The sequence below is a fragment of the Ipomoea nil genome, unplaced genomic scaffold (genome assembly GCF_001879475.1).
Source record: "Ipomoea nil cultivar Tokyo-kokei standard unplaced genomic scaffold, Asagao_1.1 scaffold1562, whole genome shotgun sequence".
In the NCBI taxonomy this organism is placed as follows: Eukaryota; Viridiplantae; Streptophyta; class Magnoliopsida; order Solanales; family Convolvulaceae; genus Ipomoea; species Ipomoea nil.
This window is the reverse complement of record NW_017617990.1, coordinates 2561350-2580716: the sequence shown is the minus strand read 5'-3', so window position 1 is coordinate 2580716 and position 19367 is coordinate 2561350.

Genomic DNA, 19367 nt, shown 5'->3' with positions numbered 1-19367 from the left:
TAAGTAGAAAACTCGCGCACATTAAGCACTACACACTCACGCACATTAAGCACAAACCTCACGCATCTTAAGCACAAGACTCACGCACATTAAGTATAAAACTCACACACATTAATCACCCGCACAACCGCACGGGAAGCATTCACCTGCACTGGAACTTAAACCTATATATATATATATATATATATATATATATATATATATATATATATATATATATATATATATATATATTTAACACTTCGCAAACTTTTATTCAAAATTTCAAAACAATATTAATGCAGAAATTTTATACAATTTGTTAATTATTAACAATTGTTAATTGTCAAAGTGTCAAAAGAATGTGGGCTTATAATAAAAGTGGGTAGTCGGGTAGAACTTTTTTTTTTGTCCTGACCAGCAAATTTTATAACTCTTTCTGTCTCCCAATAATTACCAATTTGTTTCTAGGAAATTATGTGAAGTTGAAATTGACTTTGGACTTGAAGTAAAGCACCTCTACAATTCCAATCCAATTTAAAAACAATTATTTTCTTCTATATATTGATATATAAATTAGTTTTAAATATTAACAAAATAATGAAAATAAAACTTCAAATTATGTGAAATCTTTTTGTGAAAGTTAAAATAAAATAATTAGTATTTAGTAAATATTTGAAAATACATATTCATTATTATTATTATTATTATTATTATTATTATTATTATTATTATTATTATTTAAAAAGCTAGATTGAAAAAAAAAAATAAAAAATCAAAAGGACATTTTATGATTACAAATCTTGCAAAAGAAAGACGCGTTGCTGAAATTTTAAAAATATATATCATCCTCATATAGCATTGAACCTTGAACCCTGTTAAGGGATGCTGACAGTCTAATGAAAATTAATTTAAAAATTCATTTTAGAAGATGTTCCTTATCTTTGATGATAAGTCTATTGTGTATACACGCGTATATAGGCTTTATAATGTATTTAATCCTACAATATTACATTGTGTGTTTAGTTCATGAGTTTTCATACTAAGAATGAGAATCAAAATCATAATTAATGTCTGAATGTTTGATTGATAAATGATACTCCCTCCGATCCATCCATTTTATCTGTCTTACTTTCTTTTTTAGTTTGTCCCAAAATGTTGTCCTCTTTTCAAAATTGAACATCATCATCATTCTACTTTTTTCCAATTTACCCTTATAAATTTTGCTTTTATTTCCAAAAGTAAGAAAAGTAAGGGACATAATTGGAAAACACATAGCATTTACTGTCGGAATATGGATTACATTGATGAACGAGAAGCAGAGATGGAGTGAAGAAGAAAGATGATGAGATGATATTATTCATTAAGAGAGATGGATACACTGGTTATAAGGGAAAAAGAATAGAAAATAAAAAAGGAAGAGGATATTACATTTTTATCCTCCAACACCCCCCCGTAAGTTGGAGCGTGTAGATTCTACATGCCCAACTTAAACACAAAAGGTAGTGAGGACTGCAAACATAGGGTACTCATTGAGTCCACCAAGGATGGTGGACCTTCGTATGTCATCAACATGAAGCATCATTCTTCATCATGAACTCAGCTCCATGTCTTAGCAAGACTTTGAGGCACTCTTCTTGTGTGTACCTTGACAGCTCCAGCATTGCCACAAAGAATGGCATGATGTAACAGAGTCCTTCCATCAACAACTCCAGCAAACAAGTACTTGCCCGAAGGAAAGCCACCCTTAATCAAATCAATGGTCTTAGTGAATGCTTCCAACTGGTGAGATTCAAGATCCATCACAAGGTTGGGCTCATCAAACTGGATCCAAGAAGCACCAGCACCCTTCAGCTTCTTTCTTTCTTCTAGGATCCTCTTCTCTTCCTCCAGAGCAGCTTGCTGCTCTTCCTTGTTAAATTCATGGTACAACACCTTAATTGTAACAGTTCCTCTATCCTTCTTGTTTATCACCCTAAGCATATCCAGTTTTGGCAGCAATCTCAATTCAATTTCTTTTTCTGTCTCTGCTTCCAGCTCAATCAGAGGTAACTTAGCAATGCCCATACGTTCATCTTTCCCAACATTATCTTTATCAAAGACCTCAATGATAAGCGATTGCGTCTCCTTGTCTTCCGCAATCAATTCGAATATCTCATTCCAAACAGGATTTAGGTTGTTATCAATTGTCTTTGTTTTAACTTTGAACAGTGGACGGATGAATACAACCACATATGGATCAGATTTTCCAATCATTTCCTGGTTCTTTAAGTCACTAGCCTTGATTATTGTTACTGTGAGCTTCCCCTGAGGCTTAAGCTCCAAATCACTTGTATCTACAGGAATGCCACCAATTGGAACAACAATCCTGTGAGGCCATTGTAGCATATCCGTGACAATTGATTCAACAGTATCATCAATCATATCAGATAGTCCAGGAATAGCTGTTAGACTTCCACCAACGGCCTTCAACACATAATTAATTCTCGGCTTTGGCTCAGCAAGTAAAGCAACAACAACAGCAGATATGCATGGAATTTCCTCAGATTTGAGACTTTCCACTGCAAACGAGACCCCCTTCTTCGCAGCCACTTCATGATCGAGTAGATACACTTGCCTTCTCTCTCTGCTTCTTAGCATCCGGCAACTCTCTCCATCCCCTTCTTCCAACTCTAATGAAATTTCATCAGAAATGTTGTGTTCTTCAGGGTATGATGAGTCTTCCGGAGCATAGGTTGACCTGCAGAATTTTTCACACATCGACGAACTATAATCGGAGAAATCCAAATCGGAACTCTCCTGGAGAATATCCGACTGAAGCTCAAGGTATGCCGACGAGTTGTCATCGAAAACCTCATTGTTTATAGACAACTTGAGCTCGATCGCACTTTCAAAAACTGCAGAACTCGACTCCACACACGAACAACTATCTCTCTGAACGAATTTCCGATCGAGATACGCAACCGCTTTGGCTGGACCGGAGAACTGCTCCGTCAGATTGAGAATCGAAGAACTGCTTCGGAGAACTGCTCCGTCTTCTTCAGATTGAGAATCGGAGAACTGCTCCGTCTTCTTCAAATTGAGAATCTCATTCGGCAGATCAATTCCTTCCTTCCGCTGCGGAACGACTATGGAGATCGCCGGGGAGATTCGAGTCTCCTTATCTTGTGGATTCCTCTGCGGAATCGTTGGTGATCGGCTACTCTGCGTAGCAATCGGACTGATTCGCGAAGCGCGAATTATGGATTTATTGCTACTCTGCGTAGCGAAGTTCCTTTGCGGATTGATCGGAGAAGATCGCCAAAACAATCGAGCATCAGGAGTCGTCGAATGCCTTCTTCGATTGGACTCTCCGATGCCGGCGGCGGCGGCGTAGATGAACCACCGTGGTGGCTCTGATACCATGTCGGAATATGGATTACATTGATGAACGAGAAGCAGAGATGGAGTGAAGAAGAAAGATGATGAGATGATATTATTCATTAAGAGAGATGGATACACTGGTTATAAGGGAAAAAGAATAGAAAATAAAAAAGGAAGAGGATATTACATTTTTATCCTCCAACATTTACTTTAATTTCTTAAAAAGCGTGTAAAAAGTAAACGAGACAACCAATTCGGGATGGAGGGAGTAATTTTTTAATGTACAGCTAGCTACGAGATTTGATTAGCCTTAAATTAAGAACCTAATTCCCTAATTAAAAATGGATATCATTTCATCTTATATTGGTAACTAGTATTTCTTATGCGCGATGTGCAAAAAATAGGTACCCAATATTAATATTTTATATTAAAATTTTAAATTTATTTAGATAATAATAATAATAATAATAATAATAATAATAATAATAATAATAATAATAATAATAATAATAATAATAATAATAATAATAATAATGATGATGATATGATGATAATGTAAAACATTTCTATAAATTTAATATTTATATTTTAAGAAATAATTAACATATAACCCTTCCCCTAAAAAAAACATATAACCCCAATATATAATGTGTATATTATTATTATTATTATTATTATTATTATTATTATTATTATTATTATTATTATTATTATTATTATTGTTGTTGTTGTTGTTGTTGTTGTTGTTGTTGTTATTATTACAAAAAATATATGTTGGATGCATGTGCATGGTAGCAATAGTGGAAAAGATAACTGAATTTATAACGGTAGGGGTATGTTTGTCCAAAATATTATATTATAGTACAACATTTATAGCATAATGTATCATAAAACTTAACGGAAAAAACGGACATAAATGAAGGGTATAACATTCATCCACACTTATTATGTTTTTAGATTAGATTTGATTTTTAAGTTTGGATTAGTCCTTTTAAATTTTTATTTTTATTTTTTTGTTCATATTTGTGTTTTGGATGTCATTGTATTAGGACTAATTGTCTTGATTTTTTATTTTTGTATTTTTAAAACTTTGTTGTTCCCGTTTTCAAAAAAAAAAAAAAAAAAAAAAAAAGGAATTATCCCCAAAATAGGGTTATACACTCATACATAACCAGATATCAATATTTATAACCATTTCAATTGTACCCTATTATCAAAAATGCTAAATACTTTTATTAATTAAAACTCATTACGATTGTCAAGTATTTCATTATGATTCGCATGCGAAGCAAAGACACACTTAATGTATTCAAAAACAAAAGTGTTCTTATTTAATATTATCTTACAATATTATAATGTAACACATATGTCCACACCTCCACTTAAAATTATAATAATTTAATTGTTACTTTTTTTAAGATACAAGAACAATTGATACTATGACTTCTCATAGAAAAGCATCTATCCACTTATGCCAAAAATTACAATATTCTTTAATGTAATAGTTTTAATTTTTAACTTGTATAATGTATAATTGTATCAGTTTTAATTTCTAGAATTGTAAATTTTCATTACATAAAGTATAAATTTTAACATTATAAATGTGACACCCCAAAATCCAAATTCAATTATTGGATTAATTGAGTAATTAATCCTATTTCAATTGAGGAATTAATTCCTAAAATCCTGAAATTTAATACTTGAGGATTAGTATTTGACTAGTCAATCCCAAAGTCAAAGTTGTACCTTGAGCTTTGAAGGGAGTTCCCTTGATCCTTACATTTCCTAATGTTAGTAAGGGCATTCTTAACCTTTCACCTAGTGTTAGTATTGTAACCTAACCTAGTAGATATCTTCATTCTATCCCTTACACTTTCTAAAAGTTTAGCTCTACCTTCTCTCTAAAAAGGTGAGTAGCTTTTCCTCCAAGCTAAGTTGAGACCTTGCCAAGACTTCAAGAGTTGCTTCCAAGATTCAACATTTCACCTATTTGGGCATCTAGGAGGGTAAGATCTAAGTCCATCTTGTGTTTTTGGTTCCATCTTAGTTGTCTTTTCTTAAAGGTAGGATCTTTATGATCTTTTGGTTTGTTCTTGAAGTGGGTTTGGAAATTGAGCCTTGTGAGGAGCTTGTTGAGGTGTAAAGTGAAATCTTTTAGTCTACAAGAGGTAACCCATGCTCTACAAAATCTATTTTGCTTACCTATATGTGATTTTCTTGAATTCCACATGTGTTTTGCTATGAAATGTGAGTGTTGATGCATGATCTTGTGAAAATGCATATCTAGAGCTTGTGTTTAGGTTTCATTTGTGCCATTGCTTGGCATTTCCTTTGATTCAAGTCATTTTGTTGTATTTGGTGAGATTTGGCATGTTTTGGACTTGAATTTGAGTTTGGATATAAAATTCGCGAAGTGTGTTGTTGTGGTACAGGATTGTACCCGCGGGCAGAACGGCGGGTGGGGCACCACCCGTCGCCATACCCGCGGGTACGGGCCTTGTGGGAATGTGTTCCCGCGGGCGGAACCACGGGTGGGGCAGTACCCGTGGGTCCACCCGCGGGTACACAAGTGGAGTTATTTGGGGGATTTGTTCCCCGTGATTCTTTTGACTCGGTATTTGGTCTTTTGACTTCCCAATGTTCTTTCGTGGGACTATTTGAGTGTCTTCTTGATGTTTCGTATGTCTAGAACTATATGGTAGGTATCCATGTAGGACTTTGGTGTCTTGAATCGTGCTAAGTGTTCAACATTGTGTTTCGTTCAACCGTGATGTGTCTTGTGTGTTCTTCGGAACTACGTTTGGTTTACCCGTTTGATAAACATGCTAGTTTGGTGTTTCAATGCTAGCGTGTGTGTTGTTTATACCTTCCGATTGGTTGATGATAACTTGTGTTATTCATCGTTGTTGTTGTTGGGCTGTGACCCATTCCTTGACTGAGTATGTTTCATACCTTCATTGTGATCCGTTGATTGATTCTTGTTGAGGTGTGATGCGTGTGTGGCTTTACCTGGATTGCACGATTAGTGGTATGGGACACTAGTCACCAAGGTATTGCAGCGGTCCTCGTGGTGACCGTGACGTGATTATGGAGTTGTGACCTTTGTGTAAGGTTCACGTGTTTCTTGGGTGGCATGTGTTGCCGTGTGTGTGATCGGTACCCTCGTGTACTATGAAATCGGTGGTTTTGTTGGAGGACTGTTGGAGGGGGAACGACGGTTCCCGGGGGAATAAGGTTGGACTTGGTGTACAGGGGTCCTGGAGGTAAAGGTTGGAACTAGATATAAGGTTGGGGGTAGCCATAAGGTTGGAACAGGGCATAAGGAAGGCATATCAACTCGTGATGTGTGATGTCATGAGGGCTTGTGTAGCCGTGGTTGTGTGTTTTCTTCTTGTGACGTGTGTAGTCACAAAAGCATGTGTTGCCATTTGTCGTGTCTTTATCCTTGAGTTGTTGTTGTCCTTTGTGATCTTGGGATATGTTCCCGTGTAATCTTTGAGAGTGATGAGTCTTGAGTTGGTGTTTACTCTTGGTTTTACACTTACATATATGTATTCCGTTTCTAAATGATTTTGTATATATCTCCTATCTATGTATGATACTTAACATGTATTGGTGGGTTACCAGCATTATTTGCTGACCGGGTGTCGTCCCATGTTTTTGTTGTGTTCTTTCAGGTGATGTCTAGACGAGCGCGATGTTTAGTGCCCGATAGTATAGCTCCTTTCGTTTATCTTATGGCCTGTCCGCCGATTTAGTTATAGACATGTGAGTTTGGGATAGTTGTGAACCATGCAGTTTTTGCCGTAGCGTTTATCGTTGTTGGTAAACGTGGCGTAACACCCCATGACTGAGATTTACATTTATCCAGTTATCTTTTAACCTTCCGCTGTGCTTGTCTTTAGTTGTGTTATCTGCATGTGTTAAGGCTTTTTATATAGCATGTTTTGGGGGGGGGGGGGGGGGGGTGTTACAGTTGGTATCAGAGCCTAGGTTTGAGCTTAGGAAGAGTTAAGTCTAGACTTTCTAAGTGGCTAAGTGTGGTTTGAGACCCTTAATCGACCTTAAGAATCTAGGTATTAGGTTTAGGACTCTAGGTAGCGCGGTGAGCTGTGTGTTGTTTTATGCTCTTTGCTTGTTTGCTACCTTTTGGTAACCTTGTTGTTGTAGCAGAAGTTTGCGATGCCTCCTCGCCAGCGTGTAGCAACGTTTGAAGACGTGAGTGATGTTATCACATCTGTGCTTGTTTTTATGGTTATTTTGAATCATCCAGTAACTAAGTTCTTTAATTTTGCTTATTTAATACATGTTTTCCTTGCTATTATCATTTAATTATGGTTTGCACTTGTTTTGAATATTTTACGGTGTTTGTTAGTGTTTTTGAACCATTTTAGGTCAAAGATATGACCAAGGGGAGTTCAAGGATGAGTTTGGAGCAATTTTGGATGAGTTCGGGGCCCAGTGGCTCGACACGTCGAAATTTTCCAGTAGCTAATTAATTCGCGCACAGGAAGTTTCGACGCATCGAATATGCGTCTGTTTCTGGGATAAAAACAGACGCCTAAAGTGCCGCGGATAAAAAACAGACGCCTAAAGTGGCGCAGCTGGGCAAAATTCAATACAAGCGCGAGATTTCTTTTCCTAATATCAATTGCACGGACTTCAAGGCTCATATCTCCATATTAAAAGTTAGCAATTGAAGGAATCTTCCAAATTCTAAATATCATTAAAGACGTCAATTTCTTTATTTAAATATAGGAATTAGAATTTGAGTCCAATTTTGTACAAGATTCCTATTTCATCTCAACTTTGTACCCACTATAAAATCCCTCCTTCCTCAACCCTAATGGGCGGACGAACACCAAGAGATTTTTAGAGTTCTTTGTAGACAAGAAAGAGAGAAATCAAGAGGCTCAAGTCGTCTTTGGAAGCAAGGAGGAAGCTAGGGAGATTTGGGAGAATCGCTTGGTTAATTCTTGTACTCTTCTGATGATTTGTAATCCTTTATTCATATTTGCTATGTATAATTTAGCCATGCTCGGCTAAATTCCTTAGGGATTTTTGGGTGAATTTGTCTATGAACCTATGTGCCTAGTTCGTTAATTTCTTAATATATTTATGTTTGGTTTTATGATTTGTGTTGCAATCTTGTTTTAATCTGTTGTTGTTGGTGGTTAAAGGCCTAAATTACTAGCTTCACAGTCATGTTTGTGTCACCAATGGGAGTTGGGGCATAAATTAGGGCACACACGATTGCACCTAATGGTTGGTCCTTGGGAAAGGGGAACTTATTAGTGGAAGTTTATTCTAGATTATTGCTCATCGGGAGATGGTAGTAATTAGGAATAATTGAATGCTGATCTTTGATCTTATTGGGTGTTTAAGCCATGGGAGTGGAAATTCACTAGGAATAGAGATTACGGGAGTAATTCGATTCCACCTTGCATTCCCATACAAATCTTAATTCCAAACCAAATATTACAAACGTTAATTGGCACTAGGTGGTTAAACATTGTGATCCCAAGAATCCTATTTTGCTCTATTGTCTACAAAACCTTGCTACTTATTTTATTCTGCTTGTTATTTTATGCAATCAATCAACCTTCAAGTTTTGTTCGGACTAGTTTCATATGAGTAACCTAGTAGCTAGTGATTAGTACACCACCTCTCTGTGGTTCGACAACCCGAATACTCCGGGTATTATTTGTTTGCCCCAAATTACAGTAATCAAATTGGCGCCGTTGCCGGGGAGGTGGCGTTACGTACTGACATTAGTGAAAGTCTTACTTTAGGAGTCTAGTTCATTTTATTTATTTATTTATTTATTTATTGATTTATTTTATCTGCTAATCCATAACAAGTTCCTTGTTCTTGAGTGTGATTTTGCTTAGAATCTAAGAACTTGGCTTTTTATGCATACACGATCTCGTGGGAAAGAAGGATTATTACCTTTGAATCTTGAGATTGAGAAAAGAGCCAAGTTTCTTAGGAAACAAACTAGGATGGCACAGGTACAAGAAAACCAAGCTGGAGGGAGATCAATGTCTGACTACCTTGCTCCGGATGTTGAGGAGCATGGTAGCATCAATATTCCAAATGTGGAGGCCAATAACTTTGCGATCAATCCGGCCATACTCAGCATGGCTGCGGCAGATCGATTTGGAGGGATGCCCACGGAAGATCCCAATGCTCACGCCACCAAGTTCCTACGACTTTGTGGCACTTTCAAGATAAATGGAGTCACTCAAGATGCTGTCAGACTTAGGCTTTTTCCCTTTACACTGAAGGACAGGGCTGAAGATTGGCTATCCTCACATCCAGATAACCATTTTGACACTTGGGACAAACTACATGGAGAATTTTTGAAGAAGTTCTATCCTATCTCCAAAACTCAAAGGATGAGAAGGGCAATTCAAAACTTTAAGCAACTGGCAACTGAGTCCCTCACTGAGTCTTGGGAGAGATTTAAGGAATTGAAGAGGAAATGTCCACACCATGGATTTCAAAGTTGGGATTTGATGATGTCTTTCTATGAAGGATTGCTTGATAATTCTAGGATTTTGGTGGATGCTTCTTCGGGTGGTTCGTTCATGATTCTAGAGCCAACACAAGCCGAGGAACTATTGGAGAAAATTGCTATGAATGGATCTACTTGGTACACGGAGAGGTCTCCACAAAAGCTTGTAGGAGGAATTCATGATTCGGGGCAGTTAGCCGATTTGTCAACAAAGTTGGATAATGTGGTCTCCTTGGTTCAAAAACTTGCCCAAATCACCAGCCAAAATCACAATTCAGGGGATTGTATCGACGAGTTCAACTCCCAAACCTCTATGGAGTAAGTTAATATGTTGGGATATAATAGGCCTCATCAACAGTCTTACCAACCTCAAGGGACCTACCATCCTAATAATTCAAGGAACCATCCCGGTTTTTCATGGAGCAACCCAGTGGGAGCTGCCAACCCTCAACACTTTGTTAATAGAGGTCCTCTGGGTTTTCAAGGTACTCAAGTTCAATCTAAATTTCCCGTTTCAGAGGCCCCACCACAATCGAATACGGAAGTTTTGTTGGAAAAATTGATTAAAGGTCAGTTAGAGATTACAGAAAGGATGGATAAAATGGAAGCTCGCCAAAATATGGTTGAAAGGAAATTAGCAAATCAACCTTCTATATCAAGTACTAAAGTCACAGGGAAGTTGCCAGCTATGCCTGAAAATCCAAGGGAGCATATAAATGCAATTGTTACAAGGAGTGGCAAAATACTTGAAGAGCCACCTCTTCCAATCAAAGCATCAATTCCTAAAAAGACAGTTGAGGAGAAGATTGAAGAGATACTTGGTGGTATAGAAGATGAGCCAATTGCTGTGCAAAATAATCCACAAGTTCAAAAGGAAGTAGAGAAACCTGTGAGAAGGTATGTACCCCCATTGCATTTTCCTCAAAATCTTGAAACAACAAAAGAAAGTAGGTGGAAGAAGTTTTTGGAGATTGTTGAGAGTTTGAAAGTTTCAGTTCCCTTACTTGATTTGCTTTCACAAGTTCCCTCTTATGGAAAATTTTTGAAAGAGATTCTAGCTAAGAAAAAGAAATATGGGGAACGAGAGATGGTAGCTGTGGCACAAGAGTATCAAGCGTTGACCCCGGGAATTGGGAGGAATATACCTAAGCATAGAGATCCGGGGAAGTTCACAATTCCTTGTGTGATTGGAGGCCGACCTTTAAAGGGATCCCTTTGTGATTTAGGAGCCAGTGTGAGTGTTATGCCTCTTACTCTTTGTCAAGGGTTAGGGTTGGGAGAACCAAAACCAATCCAATTCACCTTAGAAATGGCGGATAGATCCATCGTAAAGCCTATTGGAATTCTTGAAGATGTCCAGTTCGTGTGGACAAGTATTTTGTGCCTTGTGATTTTATTGTGATAGATGCCCGAAGGAACCTAGACGTTCCACTCATTTTGGGGAGACCCTTCCTAGCCACTATTGGAGCAATGATTGATGCAAGGAAAGGGTCCATGATTTTTGACTTTGGGGAGGAAAAGGTGGAATTTAATGTTTTTGATGAGCCAAAAATCATTGAGTACAAGTCAATTTTGCACATCGACCCTACTCTCAAGGTGACCCATGATGAGTATTTGTATTTGAAGAGTCTATGGGATGATGAGATCAAACTCGCGGATCAACCAGGATCAGCACTCCATAACCAGGTTAGGTCGAGCTAGCGACGTTAAACTTAGCGCTTCATGGGAGGCACCCCATGTTATCTTTTATTTATTTCATATTTATTGCTTTCTAGTTTAATTTTATTGCTTTCTAGATTCGTTTTATTTAGTTTTATTGCTTGCTAGTTCGTGATTATTAGTTTTCTCTTTTCTCTTGTTCTACTTTTCTTTTATGTTGCATCAGGGACGATGCAAAGTTTTAATTGTGAGGGGGAGGAATCATTAATTTGGGGATATTCCTAAAATTTTTAAAATTTTTGCTTTTGCTTGGATGACTCATATGCTATTTTTGGTGAATAAGTTACTTGTCTTAGCATGCAGTTACAATTACTCTCTCTTGTTGGTTTGTGGTTTGTTTTAGTGGTGCTTACTGCATCTCAATTTGTGATGGATGATTTGAGGTGTAACACATATTTGATCTATTCTCTTGCTAATAGCTTTGTTAACCACTTAATAATTGGATTAATTCTTGATCTTGTGTTTTGCATTGCTAGTGAAGGCTTATGTGAGATTCCGGTCATGGGTGTTTTGCTAGAACTTGCCTCATTACTCCCTAAGTGATGTCGAAGTTTTGCATGTTTTGAAGTGATTTAGGCCATTTTTGTTTAGCCATAGCCTTTAAACCTGTCCCTATATATATTTTTATCCTTCGTGTTCCCATTGTGCCTTTTGTTTGTTCAAATAAGTGCTAAGCACTTATCCCCTCTTTGTGATTGTTTTTCTTTGATTTACCCCATTATTATAACCATTAGCCCTTGGCCAAATATTTCCCTTCCACCCTTGAGAGAATGAAACTTTTATCTTTATCTTTTCTATAAGAAGAGTTTTTATGGAGTTGTGCTACGAAAAAAAAAAAAAAAAAAAGCAGCTAGTGTTACAAATATTCAAGTGTGGGGGTCATGAAAGTTTGGATTAAAATTATCTTGCTATATCCAAAAGAAGTCCAAAGACAAAGAAAAGAATAAAAGAAAAAAAAAAAAGAGATTGAAAGTTTTTGAGTTTGGATCCTCACTTTACCAAAGAGTTGCTAAGTTCTTAAAAGAAATTTGCTCCTTGGAATTATGATTATCCCATCTCTTCCAAATTTTGAAAAGTTTAGATAAATTGTGACATTCTCTCTTTTTGATTAATTTTTCCATACCATTTCTTTGTTAGCCATCATCCGTAGCCCCATTACAAGCTTAATAAAGTCCTATTTGATCTTAGCATGAATTCTTAGATTTGATCTAGGGGAGTATGAAGGGCAAGCCTATGGGATCTCATTCATGAACCGTGTCTTGCATAATCTCAACTGAGTATTTGTGCACACTTGATCCTCACATGCTTTAAATTCTTGGTGCTTGGTTATTGGCTTGGAAATGGGTCTCTTATGTGCCAAACTAATTTGATTCTTGAAGCTTGTAGTTTTGTAGCAAGTGGGTTGGTGGTTTGAAAGGTTGTGCAAGAGAGAGCATGAGTAATTTGTATGCTTTGACTTATGATTTTATTCCTTAGTTTTGCTTGAGGACAAGCAAAAGCTTAAGTGTGAGGGGGTGATGTTATCACATCTGTGCTTGTTTTTATGGTTATTTTGAATCATCTAGTAACTAAGTTCTTTAATTTTGCTTATTTAATACATGTTTTCCTTGCTATTATCATTTAATTATGGTTCGCACTTGTTTTGAATATTTTACGGTGTTTGTTAGTGTTTTTGAACCATTTTAGGTCAAAGATATGACCAAGGGGAGTTCAAGGATGAGTTTGGAGCAATTTTGGATGAGTTCGGGGCCCAGTGGACTCGACGCGTCGAGCCCACGTCGAAATTTTCCAGTAGCTAATTAATTCGCGCACAGGAAGTCTCGACGCGTCGAGAAAATTCTCGACGCGTCGAATATGCGTCTGTTTCTGGGATAAAAACAGACGCTTAAAGTGGCGCGGATAAAAAACCAGACGCCTAAAGTGGCGCAGCTGGGCAAAATTCAATACAAGCGCGAGATTTCTTTTCCTAATATCAATTGCACGGACTTCAAGGCTCATATCTCCATATTAAAAGTTAGCAATTGAAGGAATCTTCCAAATTCTAAATATCATTAAAGACGTCAATTTCTTTATTTAAATATAGGAATTAGAATTTGAGTCCAATTTTGTACAAGATTCCTATTTCATCTCAACTTTGTACCCACTATAAAATCCCTCATTCCTCAACCCTAATGGGCGGACGAACACCGAGAGATTTTTAGAGTTCTTTGTAGACAAGAAAGAGAGAAATCAAGAGGCTCAAGTCGTCTTTGGAAGCAAGGAGGAAGCTAGGGAGATTTGGGAGAATCGCTTGGTTAATTCTTGTACTCTTCTGATGATTTGTAATCCTTTATTCATATTTGCTATGTATAATTTAGCCATGCTCGGCTAAATTCCTTAGGGATTTTTGGGTGAATTTGTCTATTAACCTATGTGCCTAGTTCGTTAATTTCTTAATATATTTATGTTTGGTTTTATGATTTGTGTTGCAATCTTGTTTTAATCTGTTGTTGTTGGTGGTTAAAGGCCTAAATTACTAGCTTCACAGTCATGTTTGTGTCACCAATGGGAGTTGGGGCATAAATTAGGGCACACACGATTGCACCTAATGGTTGGTCCTTGGGAAAGGGGAACTTATTAGGGGAAGTTTATTCTAGATTATTGCTCATGGGAGATGGTAGTAATTAGGAATAATTGAATGCTGATCTTTGATCTTATTGGGTGTTTAAGCCATGGGAGTGGAAATTCACTAGGAATAGAGATTACGGGAGTAATTCGATTCCACCTTGCATTCCCATACAAATCTTAATTCCAAACCAAATATTACAAACGTTAATTGGCACTAGGTGATTAAACATTGTGATCCCAAGAATCCTATTTTGCTCTATTGTCTACAAAACCTTGCTACTTATTTTATTCTGCTTGTTATTTTATGCAATCAATCAACCTTCAAGTTTTGTTCGGACTAGTTTCATATGAGTAACCTAGTAGCTAGTGATTAGTACACCACCTCTCTGTGGTTCGACAACCCGAATACTCCGGGTATTATTTGTTTGCCCCAAATTACAGTAATCAGTGAGTGAAGTGGTTAAGAAATCTCGGTTGGCCGAATCTGGTAACGCTTCTGGGGTGATTGAGCGGTGGATCCGGTGTGGCACGTCCACAAGAGTAAGTCCTAGTGCAGCTACCTTGCCGGCATTCCGGGATTTAAGAGGGCATGGGAGGATAGAGGTTCACCATCCGATGGAAGGGTCACCCCAAGAGAGAATGCTTACCTTAAGTTAAGTTCGAACAAGTGACAGTGATGTAGTAGTTGGAACCTTTCTCGTGCAATCCGTCCCGGCAACGATCTTGTTCGATTCAGGAGCATCTAACTCGTTCGTGTCACCTGGAATCGTGAAGAAGTTGGGTTTATCTGGGGGCACTGGGGTGAAGCTTAATGTGAAGGTAGCATCGGGAGAAGTTAGGACGTGTGACCGTCTCTTCGAGGGCATCAAGATCAACATCAAGGGAGAAGAGTTCCCTAGCGATCTAATCCAGTACGACTTGGACGGGATAGACGTGGTCTTAGGTATGGATTGGTTGGGGCGGTTTAGTGCCCAAATCCTGTGCAAGGATCAGAAGGTGGTGCTATGAGGACCCAGTGGGAAAAGGGTATCATATCGGGGAAAGATGGAAGAACCCGGGATTAAGCTAGTGTCTATGATGAAGATGAAGAGGTACATGGAGAAAGGCAATGATTTATACTTGTGCTCGGTCGAGAACTTGAAGGCAAAAGGGGAAGTAGCTCAAACCATAACCGTCGTCCGTGAATTCCTTGATGTTTTTCCCGAGGAAATACCGGGTATGCCCCCTACGAGAGAAGTGGAATTCTCGGTGGATCTTATGCCGGGCACTGCACCCATTTCTAAGGCCCCATACCGGTTGGCAACGACGGAAATGCAAGAACTGAAGACCCAATTACAAGAGCTTCTAGACAAAGGTTACATCCGGCCAAGTACATAGCCGTGGGGAGCTCCGGTGTTGTTTGTAAAGAAGAAGGATGGTAGTATGAGGTTGTGCATCGATTACCGGGAGCTGAATCAAGTCACCATCAAGAACAAGTACCCTCTTCCAAGAATCGACGATTTGTTTGATCAACTCCGGGGCGCAGGAGTGTTTTCCAAAGTTGACTTAAGGTCAGGGTATCATCAGATAAAGGTGGAAGACAAGGATATTCCTAAGACCGCATTTCGGATTCGGTACAGTCACTACGAGTTTACGGTTATGCCGTTCGGTTTGACTAACGCTCTTGCAGTTTTTATGGACATGATGAACAGAGTGTTCAAACCCCATCTCGATGATTTCGTGATCGTATTCATCGATGATATCTTGGTGTATTCTAAGGATAAGGAGGAGCATGTTGGACACCTTCGGACGGTACTTCAGATCTTGAGGGAAAAGCAGTTGTACGCCAAGTTTTCAAAGTGCGAGTTTTGGAAGGACAGTGTAGCGTTTCTAGGCCACGTGATTGATAGTAGGGGAATTTCCGTGGATCCGGACAAGATACGGGCAGTGAAGGATTGGACTGTACCTACATCGGTGACGGAAGTAAGAAGTTTTCTTGGCTTGGCGGGTTATTATAGAAGGTTTGTTTTGGATTTCGCCAAGGTGGCTCAACCGTTGACTAAATTATTAAGGAAAGAAGTGCCTTTCGTTTGGGATCAAGCTTGTGAGTTAGCATTTCGAGATTTGAAGGAGAGGCTCACGACTGCACCAGTCTTAATTTTGCCATCAGGAACGAAAGGGTTTGAGGTATACAGTGATGCGTCCAAGAAGGGACTAGGTTGTGTATTGATGCAAAATGGAAGAGTAATTGCTTACGCCTCGAGACAGCTTAAGGTCCACGAAGAGAACTACCCCACACATGATTTGGAATTGGCCGCCGTAGTGTTTGCTTTGAAGATTTGGAGACATTACTTGTATGGGGTGCGTTGCAAGATCTTCACGGATCACAAGAGTCTCAAATATATCTTCACCCAAAAGGATCTCAATATGCGACAACGAAGGTGGTTGGAACTCATCAAGGACTATGAATTGGATATTCAGTATCACGAAGGAAAAGCTAATGTAGTGGTGGACGCTTTAAGCCGGAAATCGAAGCATACCGCTAATTCCATTTGGGTGGTAGCTGATGAACTTTGCAAAGTGTTCCAACGGATGAACTTGGAAGTGGTTGAACAGGGCGATGTTGAGGCAGAAGTCCGTGTTTACAACTTAAGGATTGTACCTACATTTCTGGGAGAAATTAAGGAAGAGCAACAAAAGGATGCATACTTGATGAAGACATGGGATGATCTGACTAAAGGGAAAGGGGGACCGTTTGAGTTTACTACGGATGGAGTGCTGAGGTATAAAGGCCGGTTGTGCATACCCGCGTCTTGTGAGCAGTGGAAACGACAGGTTTTGGAAGAGGGTCATAACACACCCTACTCGGTCCACCCCGGAGGCGACAAACTATACAAAGATGTAAAGGGCTTCTTTTGGTGGCCTAACATGAAGAAGGAAGTTGCAGAATTTGTTGGGAAGTGCCTCAATTGCCAAAAAGTTAAAGTGGAACGTTGTAAGGTCAAGGGGTTGGTACAACCATTGGAAGTTCCACAAGGAAAGTGGGACTCTATATCTATGGATTTTGTGGGAGGTTTGCCGACAACCCGTTCGGGTAAGGACAAAATCTGGGTGATAGTTGATCGTTTGACTAAGACCGCTCGTCTTATCGCAATGAAAGAGACTTGGACAATGACGCAGTTGGCTCAAGCTTATGTTAATCAAGTGGTAAAGTATCACGGAGTTCCGAGGGATATCGTCTTCTATAGGGATCCAAGGTTTTTGTCTCAATTTTGGAGATCCTTGCAAGCGGCTCTTGGAACCAAACTTAGTCTTAGTACCGCCTTCCACCCGGCCACCTATGGGCAAACAGAGAGAACCATACAGACTATCGAGGATATGTTGAGGGCTTGTATGCTAGATTTTCAAGGTTCATGGGAGGACCATTTGGATTTGATTGAGTTCTCTTACAACAACATCTATCATTCTAGCATATGCATGGCGCCTTATGAAGCCCTCTACGGTCAGAAGTGTCGCAGTCCGCTATGTTGGGAGGATCTTGTCAATCCGATAGTGTTGGGACCGCAATACTTGCTTGACACATCCGAGAAGATTAAACAGATACAAGAAAGGATGAAAGCGGCTCAAAATCGTCAAAAGTCCTACGCTGATTTGGCTAGAAAGCAAGTGGAATTCTCGGTTGGGGATAAAGTTTGGTTGAAGGTGTCTCCCACCCGGGGAGTAATGCGGTTTGGAAGGAAAGGGAAGTTGAGCCCTAGGTTTATAGGCCCGTATGAAATCCTTGAGAGGATTGGAGGTTTGGCCTACAGTTTGGCGTTGCCCATGGAATTGGAGAGAGTGCACAACGTGTTCCATGTATCAAAGCTCAAGAGATATGTTCACGACCCAGCTCATGTTTTACCACAAGAAGTAATACCGTTAGATGAGGATTTGACTTATGAGGAGAGGCCGCACAGAATTTTGGAATTCAAGACTCGTGACACACGTAGGAAATCCGTAAAATTGGTGAAAGTTTGGTGGACACATCATGGGGTTGAGGAAGCTACTTGGGAGCTAGAGTCAACCATGTGAGAGCGGTACCCAGAGTTGTTCGTAGCAGGTACCTCGTCTTCATCGCTTGTTGCTTGCCATACGTGTTTGTCTTTGCTTGATGCTTTGTGGTTTAGTTAACCTAGTAGTAGTAGTAGTGAGTGTTTTGTGTTGGTTGTCTTGTCCTTGATGTTTGCCTAGAAGTTGGTGTTGGGTTAAGGTAGAGTTCGTGATGCTCAATCCAACCATTTGTTTAACTCTTGCCAATTCTCGATTGTTATGCTTTCTCTCTTGTTTGGAATTCTTGAGAAATCTTTTGAGTTTTGACCAAAAGAATTCGTTCTTGAACCTCTTGTCACAATGTTGTTTCCAATCACCGTTTGTGTCTAATTCGTCGTACTCAAGCTTCGGGGACGAAGCTTCTTTGAAGGGGGAGAGGATGTGACACCCCAAAATCCAAATTCAATTATTGGATTAATTGAGTAATTAATCCTATTTCAATTGAGGAATTAGTTCCTAAAATCCTGAAATTTAATACTTGAGGACTAGTATTTGACTAGTCAATCCCAAAGTCAAAGTTGTACCTTGAGCTTTGAAGGTAGTTCCCTTGTTCCTTACATTTCCTAATGTTAGTAAGGGCATTCTTGACCTTTCACCTAGTGTTAGTATTGTAACCTAACCTAGTAGACATCTTCATTCTATCCCTTACACTTTCTAAAAGTTTAGCTCTACCTTCTCTCTAAAAAGGTGAGTAGCTTTTCCTCCAAACTAAGTTGAGACCTTGCCAAGACTTCAAGAGTTGCTTCCAAGATTCAACCTTTCACCTATTTGGGCATCTAGGAGGGTAAGATCTAAGTCCATCTTGTGTTTTTGGTTCCATCTTAGTTGTCTTTTCTTAAAGGTAGGATCTTTATGATCTTTTGGTTTATTCTTGAAGTGGGTTTGGAAATTGAGCCTTGTGAGGAGCTTGTTGAGGTGTAAAGTGAAATCTTTTAGTCTACAAGAGGTAACCCATGCTCTACAAAATCTATTTTGCTTACCTATATGTGATTTTCTTGAATTCTACATGTGTTTTGCTATGAAATGTGAGTGTTGATGCATGATCTTGTGAAAATGCATATCTAGAGCTTGTGTTTAGGGTTCATTTGTGCCATTGCTTGGCATTTCCTTTGAT